Source organism: Vulpes vulpes, chromosome 1, assembly GCF_048418805.1.
Source record: "Vulpes vulpes isolate BD-2025 chromosome 1, VulVul3, whole genome shotgun sequence".
Taxonomy (NCBI): Eukaryota; Metazoa; Chordata; class Mammalia; order Carnivora; family Canidae; genus Vulpes; species Vulpes vulpes.
Window position 1 is genome coordinate 148595356 of NC_132780.1, and position 16466 is coordinate 148611821.

At 44.3% G+C, this 16466-nt stretch overlaps 1 long non-coding RNA gene across 1 annotated transcript; it reads left to right on the forward strand.

Moving 5' to 3' along the window:
- The first annotated feature begins 790 nt into the window (after nt 1-790).
- On the forward strand, nt 791-15304 carry LOC140595104 (uncharacterized). Its single transcript, XR_011996479.1, has 2 exons — nt 791-1580; nt 13142-15304. It is a non-coding gene; the product is annotated as an uncharacterized lncRNA (long non-coding RNA).
- The last annotated feature ends 1162 nt before the right edge of the window (nt 15305-16466 follow it).

Here is a 16466-nt window from a genome sequence, read left to right on the forward strand (position 1 = left end):
CCAGGTATGTAAGGCCTCCCTATCTTTAGGACACAGCTGAAACCACATGTCCTCCGTTAAGCTGTCACTACCTGGTTCACCACTTAACAATATCTGCCTCTAAATGTTAATAATACTTATTTTTTGTACTATCACTTTGCAATTATCATATTCTTTTTTTTTTGTATATTTTTCTAGATATAGGTTCTAGCTCCAAAAGAACCTATTTAAGCCTCCCAAGGAAGGGAACACGGGCATGTCTTTGCATTTCCAGGGCTCAGCACAGTACACCAAGACTGGCAGACACTCACTAAACATAAATTATTGAATCTAGTCAAGCCACAAATTAGCCATATTTTCTATAGCTCTACTACAGCCATCCTCCCCTTTGAAAGATGACCAAAACAAGTTAGAAACAAACTGAAATGATTGTATCTGAAGTGGCATATATTGACATAGCCTAAAAGAAACCCAGTATCAAAGGATGGGGATTCATTCACTTGAAAAAAAAAGAAGAATGTTCTCACTCCTTAAAATAATACATGCCTCATTTCAGTATATTCCATTAACTGAAGCATTAATATAGATTTGCCTATCTGCAAAGGGATTTAGCAAAGGACATTTCTCCTTGCCATGGGACAGCTGAAGAGGTGTAATTTAACGGCTTTCAGAGGCCCGTCACTGGGGTGATTGAGGTGGACAGAAGGCATGGACATGACCAAGGCCCTTAAAAGACACAAACAGGTGGAGAGTATGCTGGGGGTGGGCAGAGGGCTGGGGAGTACAAAAGGGGGAGGCTCGCTTGGAGAGCAAGGACAAGAGAAGGCAGAGTGTGAGGCTGGCAAGGAGCAGGAGGAGGGGTGAGGAGATGGGGGGCAAGATCGCAGCTAAACAGGACCCAAAAGGAGGGAAAGGAACAATAAAGGACAGACCTGTGCAAAAGACAGATGAATGGACGGAGCCCAGGGGAGAGATGACAGTTCATCGGGGCAGGGGGTATATATATATATACCGAAAGACAAAGATGGCTAGGATAGGGATTTGAAAGATAAGGGTAAAAGGAAAGAAAACAGGGAATAAGTAAGGAGACAAAATAAGTAATAAGAGTACAGGTACCAGTTAAATGCTTCAAAAATCACCAGGCTGTTAGGCTGAAGAAGCCCCACAGCCATACCCAGGAGGGGACCATCAGTAAAGACACAGGCAGGCAATTTAAGTAGCTAGCTACTGAGGTAAAAAAAAAAAAAAAAAAAGAAAAAAGAAAAAAAATGAAAAAAAAAATAGAAGATGGAAAAGGTGAGAAGCAGGAGAAAGAAAACCCAAAGGAGACACTGGCCCAGAAACCTTTTTAACTTTCTGTAAGAATCTTCAAGGCCCCAAACTAGGCCAAGATTCTGACTGACATTTCTGAGCTCACCAGCTGCTGTTTCCTTGAGAGAATTCTGACAAGAAGGCATAGAAATGCAAGCCAACACTGCCAGCTCTGAAAAAAAAAAATAATAATAATAACAACCCATGCTCTAAACACCTCAATGGGGCCGAAGCCTGCAGGGGAAGGAGGCGCACAGAGGAAGAGGGACCTGCCTGCAACTTTCCCCCAGGTATGTACTGAGCTGTTCCCTGTGCTGCTTTCTCCTCTAATTGTCCCCTGGCCGTTCCTGCTTGCCCATCTGTCTTGCTTTCTTTGTGAATTTTTGGGAAGCCCTGCAGGCGATCTGCTTCTGTCATCTGAAGCCAGCACGGCAGTGTCTATGCGAGCAGGTGAAGCTCCACATTCTGCTTATCACATGGGCGGGGTGGGGGGGAGGACTGCTGGAATCCAGGTCCATGAGGCAGAGCTGGGCGAGGGGAAATCAATGAGAGAAATCACCCCTGCCCAATTCTCAGTGCGTAGGAATGATTTGTTGGCTATGCTGACAGTGGACTTGTTTCCGTGTGTGGGCATTTGAAGCAAAGGCAGAGGCAAGGAGGGTGTGTGTGGAGACAGGGGGACAGGGCAATGCAGGGCAGCTCGAAGGGGGAGATCCTGGCACAAGCACCCTAGGAGCTAGTCAATTACTAAAGAAGAGCCAGGGTTTTAGGAGTGACCTATGAAAATTTGACAGCATATGACCTTGAACTTTCGGCTCGTCTTTTCAGTGCCTTGGTAAAATACTTTGAATGTGTGTTGAAATTTCCTTCAAAGTAACCCAAAGGACTTTATTTCTAATATGTAATTTATCTCAAATACTCCATCAGCAAAAAGAGTGGTTTCTTCGGATGACCCCAAAGACACCCTCACTAAAACAATGTGAACTGTTACATCTTTTTTAAAAACCAAGAAGCTAAGCCCCTGAGCAATGTATTTCTTTGGAAAACTAGGACAAGAACCAGTTTCTCTGACATGTCCCCTGGAAATAATTCTTACTACTCACTCAATGTAATAGGTGTACTTTTTTAAAAAGAGTTTTTGGAGCTAAAGAGCTTCATCATTATTCTGTGTTATTACATTATGTTATATAATCATCGCCATCCCTCTGCAAATATGATACGAGATCCTGTGAGTCAATGGACCCCCTGCTGGGCTGTCTTTCCCAAGAAAAACATGCACTTCATTTTATATCCATTCTTCACCATACTCCAGCCAAGGTTTGTTTGATAAGATTTGGGAGCCAAAGAGACGATCCCCAGTCGTGTACAAGCCCCCAAGCAGAAACTTGGGGTGACTTGGTCATTTAGCAACTTTGTAACTTCACAGACAGGGGTTCCCCTCTCTTTGGGGTGTTGATCGTCTGTCTATACCCTCAGGGGTGAAAGCTCCTACAATCATACCCTTGAAGAGGATTTACATCATCCTGGCTTCTGTGTGGCTTTACTCTTTTTCCTTACCTCCCCATTTTCAGGAAGCTCACAATGTAAGGGCCGATTCCTGACCCTTGAATTGTTCAACATCAGAAACTCTAAACTAGAGCAGTGGTTCTCCAAGTGTGGTCCCCAGACAAGCAGCATCGGAATCACCTGAGAACCCTGTTAGGAATGCAAATTCTCAGATCCCTCTCCAGAACTCCTGAATCAGAAACTCTGGGGCTGGGGTCAGGCACAAGTGCTTGACCAAGACCTCCAGATGACTCTGAAACACTGAATCAGGAGGTTACAATGCTTTAACATAACACACAGAGCTCACATCTCCTTACACGGGTGATTCCAGTTGCCTATTGCTATTGCTATTGCTTCTCAAGAGACCCCTCCACAAATAACCACCTCTCAGTCAATGCTGTGTGTCTTTGGCCTGCAAAATAGGAGTATTTCTGATAGAAGTTACTTATTACAGCACTGAGAACAGTACCTGTGTACAGTGAGTGCTCTCTAAATGAGGTGGGGGTTGTTTTACCTGTTCCACCTTTCCTGTGCAAAAGGCCTTCACTAGGTGGTGTAGGAAGTCAAAAAGGAAGTAGCCAGGATCCTGGTCCGAGGAGAGGAGGTATCTGAAATTAGAGGTAAATACACAAGGAATGGAGCAGCAAAATAAGACACGATACAGGTCCACACAATAAGAACTAAGAAGAGAACGAGACAACTGGGAGAAAACTGTGGCGGATGTGTCTTTTGAACTGAGGCTTAAAGAGAGAGAAATTTTAAAGAGCAGAGACGGGCTAAGAGAAAAGAACATTGTCGGTGGCTGCTGAGCACCTGGCGCCTGAGTGCCCGCTCCCCTTTCTGTTACTAATATAGTAGCCGTTCATGTAGCAGAGGGGCATCACCTGTGTCTGGGTCTAACCATTTGTCACAATGTTTGCAGAAAATCTTCCTTTAATCCAAACTATACAACTTTCCTGAGACTTTCGTAAAATGAGTCCTTTCCAGTATTAACAATTTTTTTACTTTAACATTCATTTCTCTCTCTCTCTCATATATATATATATTATTAGGTCAATGATTTTCAAAGTCCTCTGTCCACTTGCAACAGAATAAATTGGAAGTGCTTGCAAAAGTGCAGATTCCTGGGCCCTAGCCCAACTGGCTTATTTTGGTATTATTGAGAGCAAGTCAGAACAATCTGCATTTTAAGAAGCTCCCTTGTGATCCTAATGTTCACTCAAGTTTGAAAGCAATGCTTCAGGAGTTCTTCTTTGCCAAATTTGCGGAGCATCGCTTGGGAGTGCTTGTTAAAAATATGGACACCTGGCCATCCTGGAGATTCCAAGTTCACGGCTGTGGAGTGAGGTAGAGGGAAAGGGGTTTTAATAAGTGCCTCTGTGACACTAAGGATCAGGCAAGGTTGGAAAACACCGCGTGTTAGAATGAATGTATGCTTTGGGTTAGAGAGCAACTGTAAGTCGTAGGTTGGCCATCTGCCAGCTGTGTGATTTGGGTGAGCTTCTTAACTATTCTGTGCCTCCAAATTCTTCACCTGCTGAAGACAGCCTTCTCCTGTCCAATAAAATGTGCTTCACAGAATTGCTGGAAGCATAAATAAGTAACTGCCTTAGTATAACATTGGCTCCCTCTCTACCCCTTGTTCCATCTCCCCTGAAGTCCCAGCTCTGGCTCTCCAGCTCTGATGAGAAGCAGGGCAAGGACAACAGTGATGGTGAAAGGCCATCAGTACTTACCTCTGCAGAGAAAGGTGGCAGGATGCCTGCAGGGACACAAGATGGGCTCTTGGAGTGGCCTTGCTCTTGGCTGCCCTGGGAAGTTAAAATGGGACTCATGCCCATGATGGAATCAACACCCAGAACTGGCCAGGCCTCTAAAAATAGCTAGACATTCTGGCTGAGCCTTAGGAAAAATAAGGTCTTCTCCTGACATACTACCCCATGCTTGCCTTAAAAGGAGGGGCCTCTGCTTTATTTCCTACCTCCTCAGCCAGATGATGGTAAGCCCCAAATAATTTGGCCTGTACCTTGGTGAACTCCAGAATAGATTCTGTTTCAGGGACAGTTACCAAGAACACGAGTAATGATACTGGTGCAGAAGGTCACAAGTGCTCAGGTTTGGGGGTGGATGCATCTGAGCAGGCGACTCCTCCTATGGACACTAGCAGGGGTCCTAGTTCCCATAAAAGCATACAATTCTGGTTATATTCTAAGAAGAAAAAAAGAAAAGAGATAGTTATTGGTTATTTAAGACTTGCAAGCTTGACTGTGGGGTGGAGAAGGAGTAGGGAGAGGTAAGTTGCCTGTATTAGATACTCAGAGTGAGACACAGGTGATTTTTCTGCCAAAAGTCCTGTTTTCCTTCCCTCATCCAGCAAAGGGCTGACTGACTAAGGATCTGTCGCCAGAGGCCCAAGGCCTTGTGGCCAATAAGGGAACAGTCTGAGCATTTCACCATATCTCTCTTTTCATAAAAGTCCTGCAAGTGAGACTGGAGCCCCGGATATTCAGAACCTTATAATAATTGTTATCAGAAATGACACTGATGAATCCTTAACAAATCTTTTTCAGACATTGGAGAATATCAAAAATTGTTTTTAAAAAAGAGGCAAACCAAAATTGCGGGGGGGGGAATATTTTTCATAATATTTAAGCTTTCTCAAGTATCTTAGAACCACCCCTTTCATAATAACAATTATTATGTCAATGAATCTCTTTAAAGTAGAGCAAATATAGGGACTTCCATGCAGTGAGTAGTTTTGGTTGCCGTCTTTGTAGTAAGCACATATCAAATAATAGTAATCACAGTAAGAGACCATTTATTAGACTGTTAATTCTCTGTTCATGACACCTTACAGAAATCTATCTCATTGAGGTCTACTCAGTAAGCATTATTATCCTCACTTTACAGATAAGGAGAGTGAGGTTCAAAGAGGTGAAGTAGTTTGCTCAAGGTCACAGAGCTAGAGGCACAGATACACCGGGGCCCACGCCATGGCCTTCCTTCCTACAGCCCTCTGCCTAAAGAGTACATCATGTTACTTACATTAGTTAGTTACACGGTGTTCTCCCTGTCTTAACACATCCTAGATTTGTCCCAAATCCAAGAGTCTTTCTGCTGACCATTAATGGGAAATCCCTATCCCCACTTCCCCGTAGTGCTGTGTCTTAGTCACTTTTGTGCAAATGCTGCCCAGCTCAGAGAAAGAAATGGAGGAAAGGGGGAAAAAAGCATGTGATTGCAACTTATACTTTAGATCCTGCTTTTACTGTTCCTTAAATTCTGGGAGCTTTAAAACGATACTTGCTCCCCAGGAACGAGGAAAAGGACTGTTTATTATTCATTTAAGGTTTTGAACACTTGTCTGATCACAGGACAGAGGGAGGGAGAAATAAATCTTGTTTTCAATAACATGTTGAGTGACATTTTCTATTGTCATCAGTCTGTTCTGAGAAATTCAAGACCCTCGCATGTGTTATCCCATTAATCTTCAACCCATCCTGTGGTGGGCAGATGGGGTTACACAGTTATTTGCAGATAACTGGCATGGGATCTGGTACAGGGATAAGGGACAGAAAGGTCACCAATATCACCCAGCACACAAGTGGCCAGGAGACACATCATCCTTCTCCATTCTTCCTATTAACATTACCTACTAAAGTCAGAAGATTTGGGGAGGCAGGACACTAAATGATAGTGTGAAAAAAAAACTACATTCAATTTCCATATCAATGCCCTTTGCAAAGTTCAGAGAAACATGTCTTTATGTTCCCATACTTGATTTTTTACTTCTAATCATGCTTGACCTGAAATAGTTTAATTCTGTTGCGGTTGATTGTTTTGTTTTTGTCTTTCCAGTCTACCTGTGCTCCATTTTCTAAGCCATTCCATGAATTTCTTTCCTTGCATGTTAAATTGGATGATCAGGGAAAGGGTCACAAGGGTTTAGACAACACTTTAATCATAGGGTTTAGACAACACATTTGTTCCCGTTTCCAACTTTCCCATCAGGTTCAAAATTATTTGTGTATGTATTTTTTTTTAAGATTTTATTTATTTATTCATGAAAGGCACACAGAGAGAGGCACAGACATAGGCAGAGGGAGAATCAGGCTCCCTGTCAGGAGCCTGATGTGGGACTCCATCCCCAGACTCTGGGATCACAATGTGCCAAAGGCAGATGGTCAATCACTGAGCCACCCAGGTGCCACTTCTTTGTGCATTCTAAGTTGAAAAGAAATTAGTTTCCTGGACTCAAGAACAACAGAGTAATTGATTATTAAAAGTTTTTTGTTATTATTTTTTTTCCTGTAGATTTTGAAGTAAACTTTTAATTTAGCAAACTCTTGACCATATAAGGTTGGACTTGATAAAGACAAAGAAATTCACACCCTAATGTTAAGTTATCTCACATCACATCTTGCTTACCTCACATCATTTCTCTGGAAATCTTTTTCTTTTGTAATCTTACATGAATTAATCACCTTTGGATCTCAGCTTACTCATGAATGGCAAGTCTTTTAAAGCTACTCTTTCTTGTTTTCTGGACCAAAAAACATAGTGATCTTTCTCTTCTGTGCAAACCCTCACTCTTTAAACTGATATGCCAAACCCTTTGGGGGATCTTGATCTGACAGTAAAATGAAACTTTACTTAGCTGGTAAGTTCCCTGGTTCACTGGAAGAGATGAGACAGTCTCCTCTTTTCAGCCACATCTCCTTTGGCCCCGCTTTCTTTCCTCTCATCAGCTCCTGCTTTTGATTGACCACCACGCCAGACCTGGGGGAGGAAGAACAACCCCACATTCTCTCATATGAAGCTTGCATTTGACTATGGGGGAAAGCCAAGTTCTCATAGCAGAAACTTATATAGTCATTGGATTGGATTAAATGGATAATTCCCAAGACCAGCCAGTAAAGGTTTTCAATGGGGCACTTAGGACATTTTCCTATTTTCCTGAGAAAAAATTATGGTTTCTAAGCCATCACCAGCAGTAGCAGCAGCACCCCAAGTACACAAATACAGAGGAATTAAATGTACAGAGAGTGCAAGGCCCATAGTGTTTCTTTCCCTTTCTTCTTTCTCAACTTTTACCTTCCAGGCCTGTCTCCATGGGTTGTTTGAGACTGTCCCTCCAACCAAATTAGTTTTTTGTTAAGGATTACCATGTATATATCTGTAAACCAATTTGTTTCTATGACCCTTACCTATGAAGCCGGATAACAATAATAGCTACTTCATAGAGTAGTGAAGATTTAAGGAGATTGTATTTGCAAAGCACAGAAAATTATCCCCATCACAGAATATGCTCAGAAAAAAAAAAAAAAAAAAAAAGCTTGTTCTCATGTTCAGTACTTTTATTAGTAGAGTTCATTAACTGCCCTGAGCCTCTAACCTCCTTTGGGGTGCAGTTCTACTTTAGGCATCCTCCGCGTTTCCTAGTAGAGAATCAGATGCCATGAAGCTGAAAACCCCATCTCCTTCCAGCCAGGGTGGCCTGTCCAGACCCAGAGTGGCAAGACAGCTGCCAGCGTCCCTCACCCTCACCCTGGCCTCCCAGACTGTGGGGCAGGTGACGGGCCAGGGGGAGCAGAAGCCAAACAAAAAAATCCTTCCCACAATGAACAATCGTGCTTGGAATGCTGGGCCAGCAGCTGCGGCCCATCAACGTGTGCCCACAACAACTGTACAATAGGCAGCGCAGGAGGGCCCGCTGTGTTTCGACGTGGGAGATGCACTCCCCACGCATGAAGAACAGTTTTCTGCTGTATTCTCTTTCTCTTTTAAAAAAAAAGTTTTGCCTTTGTAGGGTTCCAACCAGGAAAAAGGATCATATCGACATATATAAAGCAGCAGCTATTAAAATAATAGCAATAACAATAACAAGATGATGGCTGCACCACAGTAGGCAACTGCCACTTGGGTGGTGTTTATTTCTGAATAAAAGGTAGGGAAAGAAACTGGGCCCGCAGAGCACCACCGTTCCACAGCATGTTATTCCAGGATGGTCTGGGGGGCCACGATAGGATGGTGGAGGTACTTCCCAGTGGTCCTGCCTCAGATAGTTCCCATTTCCTGAGGGTGGAGAGGTACCATACCATTACATGTGCAGGGCTGCATCTGGATGACAGGAGAAGCCGGGCCAGGGCCAAGACTGCTTCCCGAGGCCACATGCTTCTTTATATCCCCATACGGATTACGTTGCTATGGAATGTAAGGAAGTGTGTGGTTTCGGCAAGTGCCTCTTCACAGGCCCACACCAGCCCCTGGCACAGGTCTGGCCCTTTCCTCTTGGGGGGTTTTGTGCCCCCAGGTATTTCCATCTGCAACCAAGCAGGAGCCTCTGGATCCTGTGGGGACCTCTCCCACTCACCCTTCTCTCCCTCCTGAGGCCAGGTTCCAGGCACGCAGATGGCTGTGCCAGCCTCCCAGACTACCCCCCACCCCATGCCCATTGGCAGAAAGATCACATTTCCTAAAGGCTTTTCACACAGTCAGCCTTCACCCTCCACGTTCCTCCCTCCAATCATTTTGCTCCTGAAATGAGAGGTTTCTACTAACCAAACTGACTTGTGATTCCTTCACATCCATCTCTATCACTTCCCTTTAGGACCATCAAGTCTATGGCACTTTGCGCAGCTCCAGGGCTTTCCCTGTAGGTCAGCCAGTGCTGTGAGGATGGGGAAACCATGGTCTGGGTCTCTAGAAGCCTCCTGGCCCTGCTCTGCCACCTTTTCCACCTCACATCACAGCCCTGTTGCAAAGCAGTGCTGGGTGAAGCTGCTTGCCAAGAAGGTCAGAATACTCAAATAGCAAGTCACTCATCCAGGTGGCTGAGTTCCTTCCCCTCCTCTTCCCTGAACCCCTACATCTCTGGCCCTGACCCTCTACATCTCTGGCCCTGACCCTAGAGGGCCCTTCTCAAACCCACATTCAGAAGGAGTTGGACTCACAGAGTGAAGCCTTGGGCACAAGGAGACACAGCAGTCACCCAAGGCTCATGCCATCACCTACCCCAGCATTTCAGAATAAGGGAGGAAGCTGAAAGGACCCTTTCCCTCACTTAAACCCCAGCTGCAGGAGGGCCTTGTGCCTTCCACAGCTCTGCTTCCTGTCATGCTGTTCGTGTGTGTGTGTGTGTGTGTGTGTGTGTATGAGAGAGAGAGAGAGAGAGAGAGGGAGATGAGGGCTGGGCCACTCTGTATTTCTACTGTGAGTTCATAAGCAGAAGCACAGGATTTGACCGACACAAGGCCAGATGCCCAGGATGCAGAGGAGGGGACTGTGAGACAGATTTGAGAAGCCACAAGACAAGGGCAGGGGCAGAAGAGGACAAGAAAGGGCGAATGCAGAGTGGCAGGAGGCAGAGGGGACCACCCCCCTCACAGGTGACTGCACCACAGCACACCAGGCCGCGGGCCCCATCAGGCTGCTGCAGCGCAGGCAGCGCCACCCACTACCTCTTCCAGACACCAGGTGGGGGTCTAATGGCCTTCCAGGGCATGCTGGCCTGTACTCCTAGGGGACTAGAGAGAATTCAGAAGAACGTGAGGGGCTGACCAGGGATGGGGCAGCTGCAGGACTGAACACAGAGACTTAGAGCCTTAGATCAGTGGCTCTCAGCTGCAGGAGGCATTGTCCCTCAGAGCACATTGGCCAATGCCTGGGGTGGGGGACAGTCCTGCTGGTCACAGCTAAGGAATTCTACTGGCATCTAGTGGCTAAACACCCTGCAACGCACAGGACGGTCCTTCACAGCAAAGGCTTAGCTGGCCCCAAGTGTCCCTCTGCTGAGATTGAGAAACCCTGCTCTAGATTGCGATGCTCTGAATGAACAAGGCCTCTGAAGTCGGCATAGTATGGCACACTCAGTGTTCCAAAGAAAATTACTACCCTTCTGGTCCAGATGTTGGTCAGGCTTCACGTCTCTAAAATAGGCAGATGACTCAAAGCTCTACTTCTTCCCAGTGACAACCCTTCCTTCTTCTACATCAAATCCGCTCCAAAGATAGTTCTCCTTTTCCTCCCCTGAGATTGATTTCATGTCATCTACCCAGAAACTGGGGGGCCGTCGTGCAGGTGGAGCAGGACGTGAGTGAAGAGAGGGGAGAGGTGATGAAGGATATTGTCCTGACTCAAAGAAATTGCCCTGCAAGAGGTCTGTCCTGACTTGATGAGTGGGACACATGTAGTGCCTGGCTGCTCCCCCACCCGCCCCCACAGCTGCCTACTCCCTTGCTCCCCAGGAGCAGCTGAGAAGGAGGATTGGGCAAGAACTAGGTTAGCCTGAGGAAGAGTCAGTGGGCAGTAGCCCCCAGACCCCTATGCCATTGACAGGAGGTGGAGGAAGAAGGTAAGATGCCTGACGGCCGAGCTGCAGGATGCATGCCAAGGCAGAGGGGACTCACACAAGAAAGAAGCTGCAATATGGCCCTGCACAAACCATCTAGAGCCAAGCTATAGCTGCTGCAGCTCCTGCTCCCTCCCCCCGCCACCACCACCACACCACAACATGCTTTTCCCTAGTTGCCACATCTACGGTGCCTTATTGACTGCACTGACTTCTGCAATAACTTACTTATTTCAGACAGACCCCCCAGGTGCAGTCCACTTGGCAGAAATCTGCTTGGCCAGGTAAACCAGCCCTGTTTCCTCATCAGTGGTCTTTACAACTTCAGAGATGAAATGAAAATACTTGCAGCCCTGGAAAGGGAAATATGTGAAGAACAGCCTGAAGTGGAGAATGAGACTTTTGGCCTCAAAAGCAGGCATGATTGTCCTTAGGACTTTTCCCCTAACCCCTGAAACTGTCTACTGTGTCCCCCACTTTGTATTGAGCACCTTGCCTTTGTTATCATTCAGTCTAACAAGAGGAGACAAGGTAGGTGTGCTCCCCCGCTGGACAGATGTAGACATCAAGGTTTCAAGAATTTATGTAACTTCTCCAAAGCAAAAGAACCAGGAAACATCAGTGGGATTTGAACCCAGATAAGTGTGACTCCCAGGCCACTTGCTTTCCACTTCTCTTCATCAGGGAGAGGAAATTAAAAGAATAGGCAAGAGTATCCCCCAAGGGAGGAGGACAGCCTTCTGGCATTCTTCAAACTCTCCTTTCTGCCTGCCTCATCCCCTACCCACTCAAATACATCATTACAATAGCCAGGAGGCCTTTCTGTGGAAGGTCTCCTTCCTCATCAGCTTCCTGCCCTCTTGATCACACCTTTCCAGAAATAGGCAGAAACCAGGGGGTACCTCTGCAAGTCCGGGGGCTCTCAAACTTCAGCTGCATGGGAATCTCCTGGAGGGCAGGTTACACAAATGCCCAGGCTCACCCCCAGCGTTGTAGACTCATAAATGTTGCTTTCCTCTGCAAGGGCAACATACAATTCTTACATGCTGGAATCCAGACTTCTCCCTTAGAAACTACAAAAATCAAAGATTTCCCCACCTCCCTTGAGAACTGTTTTGCCAATTCTACCCACTTGTCAAATCAAACAATCTCAATGTCTGTTGCTGGGAGAATGACTAAATAAATTGTAATATATTCACATAATAGAAAACCATAAAAAATGAAAATTAATAAACTACAGCTGCCTCATCAATATGGATAAATTCACAAATACCATTTTAAGTGAAAATACCAAGTCATAGAGGATTGCCTGCAGCATGGTACTATTATATAAAAAACAAGCAATATATTGTTTACCAATAAATGCATAAATGATAAAACGATTAAAAATAACATTTAAATTATTTTTTAAAAAGGAATTTGGAATAATAGTTGCCTCTGAGGGGAAACTAAAGAGATAAGTTGGGAAATGGCTTCAGGAAGCTTCAGCAGTATTGGTAAGGTTCTTTTCCTGAGGTGGATGGTTATTTGTGGGTGTTGGTTTCATCATTACATGTCATAGCTTACATATGCATGACATGGATTTTTTTTTACTTGTACATCATATTTGAATTAAAAATTATACATTTTAATTTTTGAAATAAATTACATAAATATTTAAAATAATCTTAATATTCAGAAGAATAGACACCAAAATATTACATTTATTTTGGAATATAGGAGAAGAGAGAATTATGGAAGGCTCATTTTTCATATCATACAATTCGATATCATTTCAGTTCTTCACACTGTTTCTATTTGAAAATGAATAAGAATCAAAGACAGAAGATAAAACAAAGTCATGTAATGCAAAGTACAAATTCGTGTGGCTTTCACAAGCCCTGTGAGAGAATGTCCTAGACATGGTGAGCTACTGGGATCTGATTCATTCTAATGCTGGTTCTGTCTATGTTGCAGGCTTGTACAACCGATACTCAGAGGTACCAAAGGATCCTTACACCCTGGAGGCTACGGTCACCTCCCAAGGGAGCTGCCCCCTGCTCTGGCTGGTCAAACGGAACCAAGTCCGTCTTCCTGAGAGGTTTGGTCCCCTTCAACCAGCTACAGCAGGGCTGGCAATACCCAGTCCTTGGAGAAACAGAAGAGATTCGTCTGAAGCTGAAATTACTTATGAATGCTTCCCTTAAGGAATGACTCTGATTTTGTCATATACTCTCATGCTCCTGGGAAGGGAGAAGAGAGGAGCCCTGGGTTCAAAAGTAAGGAAGAGTCTCATGCTCTGCACATAGAGGTCCATTCCCTTGCAACCACAACTAGAACCGTTCCCGTGCTCTTGACACACGCATTCAGCAAAGATTTTGAGGATGGAATTTATGCCAGCCAGGGGAAGAGTATAGGACCTAGAAGACAGGGCTCCTGCTCACAGGGGGCCAACAGTCTAAGAAATTAGACACATGAATATGGCACAATTCAATGGAATTTCAAGTCAAAGCACAGATAGTTCCAAAACATAATTCTTCTCACATAGTCCACCAAGTATGCCTGGCACATGGCACGCCATCAAATCTCTACCCATCCATACAGCCCCAAATACCTTTTTAAGTGAAAATACCAAGTCATAGAGGACTGCCTGAAGCATGGTACTATTATATAAAAGCAAGCAATATATTGTTTACCAATAAATGCATAAATGATAAAACGATTAAAAATAACATTTAAATTATTTTTAGAAAAGGAATTTGGAATAATAGTTGCCTCTGAGGGGAAACTAAAGAGATAAATTGGGAAATGGCTTCAGGAAGTTTCAGCAGTATTGGTAAGGTTCTTTTCCTGAGGTGGATGGTTATTTGTGGAATTGCGAGTCAAAGCACAAATATCTACTCACTAAGCAATATGCACATGACTCAGTTCCCTGATCTGTGGGATGGGGATAATAAACATACCACCTACCACATATGGTTTTATGTGGAATGAAAGGAGAATACATTTAAAGGAGTTAGAAAGCTCTCAATAATTGTTATCGATTATTAAGGGGGTTATCCTGACCTGTCTTTTTTCCAAAATGTATCTCTTTGACAGTGCACCTGGGAGTGTACCCAGAACTTAGCTAAAGCTCATAACATTTGTTGTTTGAATTCCAGAAGCATGCGTGTTTTCACATGCCGTGCTCTGACAGTGTGGTCTCAATGCCAAGAGCCCACCACACCTCCACCCAGGGGATGTGGTGCTTATCCGTACATACCTGGGAGTCAGGGAGACCCAGGTTTGGATCCTGCCCCTCTCACTTTTTAGCTCTGCGACAGCCCTTCTGAACTTTAGTTAACATTGCAGAAACCTTAGTTTCCTCATCCACAAAATGGGGACAATAATACTTAAAGCTGATTTAAAGATTTAAAAGGTGATGGTTACAAAGAGCCAAATATAAGCCCTCAAGAAACAGTACCTGTTGTTTTGCTATTGTACATGGCAACAGCTCAAGGCTGATGTTGGGTCCTCAGGCACCTGACAAAGGAAAGATGAGATTTTTAAAATAAAATAAAAAAGAACTCAAAAAATAAATAAAACCTCCTTACAGGATCTTTTTATTTTCCAATTATTAATTCTATTATCATGTAGCATGCATTCACACTTACATGTGTTACTAGTATGTAATAAAATATACTATTAAAAACTGCTTCATACATGGGACTGATCTTAAAGAAATTTCCTGACTGGGAAGCCTTCATTTGTGAGCAGTGCTGAGATGCTAGTCTGTAACCATACGTCCTCCTGAGTACATGAAGGCCACAGAGTGTGTATTCCAAAGGTGTGGAGTTTAGACATAAGCACAGGAGGCAGAGTGCCTGGGCTCAAATCCCAGAATTCCTACCCACTCCCACCAGCTGCGCCACTTTGGGCAAGCTGCTTGACCTCTCTGGTTATTTCTTTATCTGTATAATGGAGATATTGATAATAGCATCTACCTTGTAGGGTTTTCGTAAGAATGAAATAAAAAATACATGGAAATGAATAAAACTAGTGATGGGTACATAATATGTTTTTAAGGATTTTTATCTTTGATAATGTACCTGAAATGTTCCTGGAACTAAATTGGTGTTCAATAAACAATTATTTAATAAATCACCTGTTCTCTTTTTGTATTCTAAACACAAACTGTGGGATCATAGAATTTCTGGTTCAACTATTTCTGCTGTTCTCTTGAAACACAGCACACTGGGGCAGACCAGTAGTAAGGAGTGGGATGCAGGCCAGTCCCCTCTCTCCTTTTCTGCAGTGTGATGGAGCCACCCCCAGAGCTAGACACATACCTCTTGGGGACCTAAAGCACAGTGATAGAGCTCTGAAGCAGATACCTGGAAGAACAGAAGGGTTAAATGATGTGAAAACAAATATGACATAGTCAAAAACTAGGTGGACTTGACAAGAAAAGACCTTCTATCTCTGGGAGAGCAGAGGTCATGTCACTAAAGATTAAACGATGGCAGGTCCACATGGTAGGAGAAAAGGCCACTTTCAAATTGGGGATTTTATGGCCAAAATACCTGATGAAACTGGACAGCACCATGTAAGTCTAAGATAAATAACGTCTTCCTCTATGTTAGGAAGAAGCAACCCACATGCAACTCGACTTGAAAACCCCCTCCTACTGCGTGATTTAGGAAGCAGCTATGTACCGATTGCAGGTCATAGGACTTCTGACAAGGGTCAGAAGACACGGGGTAAATATGTCAATCTCAATATCCCTTGACCTTGACCTCCCCACAGCATGAAAGCAGTTCTAGCCACAGCCTGCCTCCAAATCCAAGATTCCATTAATGGCCCCATGTACTTGGCCCCAAGAATACAACTGCAATGCAAGTTTCTGTATGATTTTCATAAAACTAGAAGAGGAAATGCATCTCTGCTTCTGCTAGCCACTAAAAAAGAAAGGCAAAACCCTTCAGAACATGGATATTTTCTGCTAAGTTTGAATGTTCGTGATGACTTTGCTCGGCAGTGTCATGAGACTGAACTCTGCATTAGGTAAGGAATTCAGTTCAGTCACAAGAGTTGGGGCATCATGCCCCGGGTTTGCTCTTGCTCATCTTGCCACAGCCCCTTTTCAGGGCAGAAATCTAGGTTAGGCCACCCAGTGGGGCATGTGGTTTTGCTCTAGCTGTACTTACATGAAGCCTGTGTCCCTTCATGAATGTTCCTGTATATTTATCATTCCTGTGCCAGGAAGAGGCAGCACATGACATCACGGTGGTCACAACTGACAACTCTGGCTCACCTTCAAAAT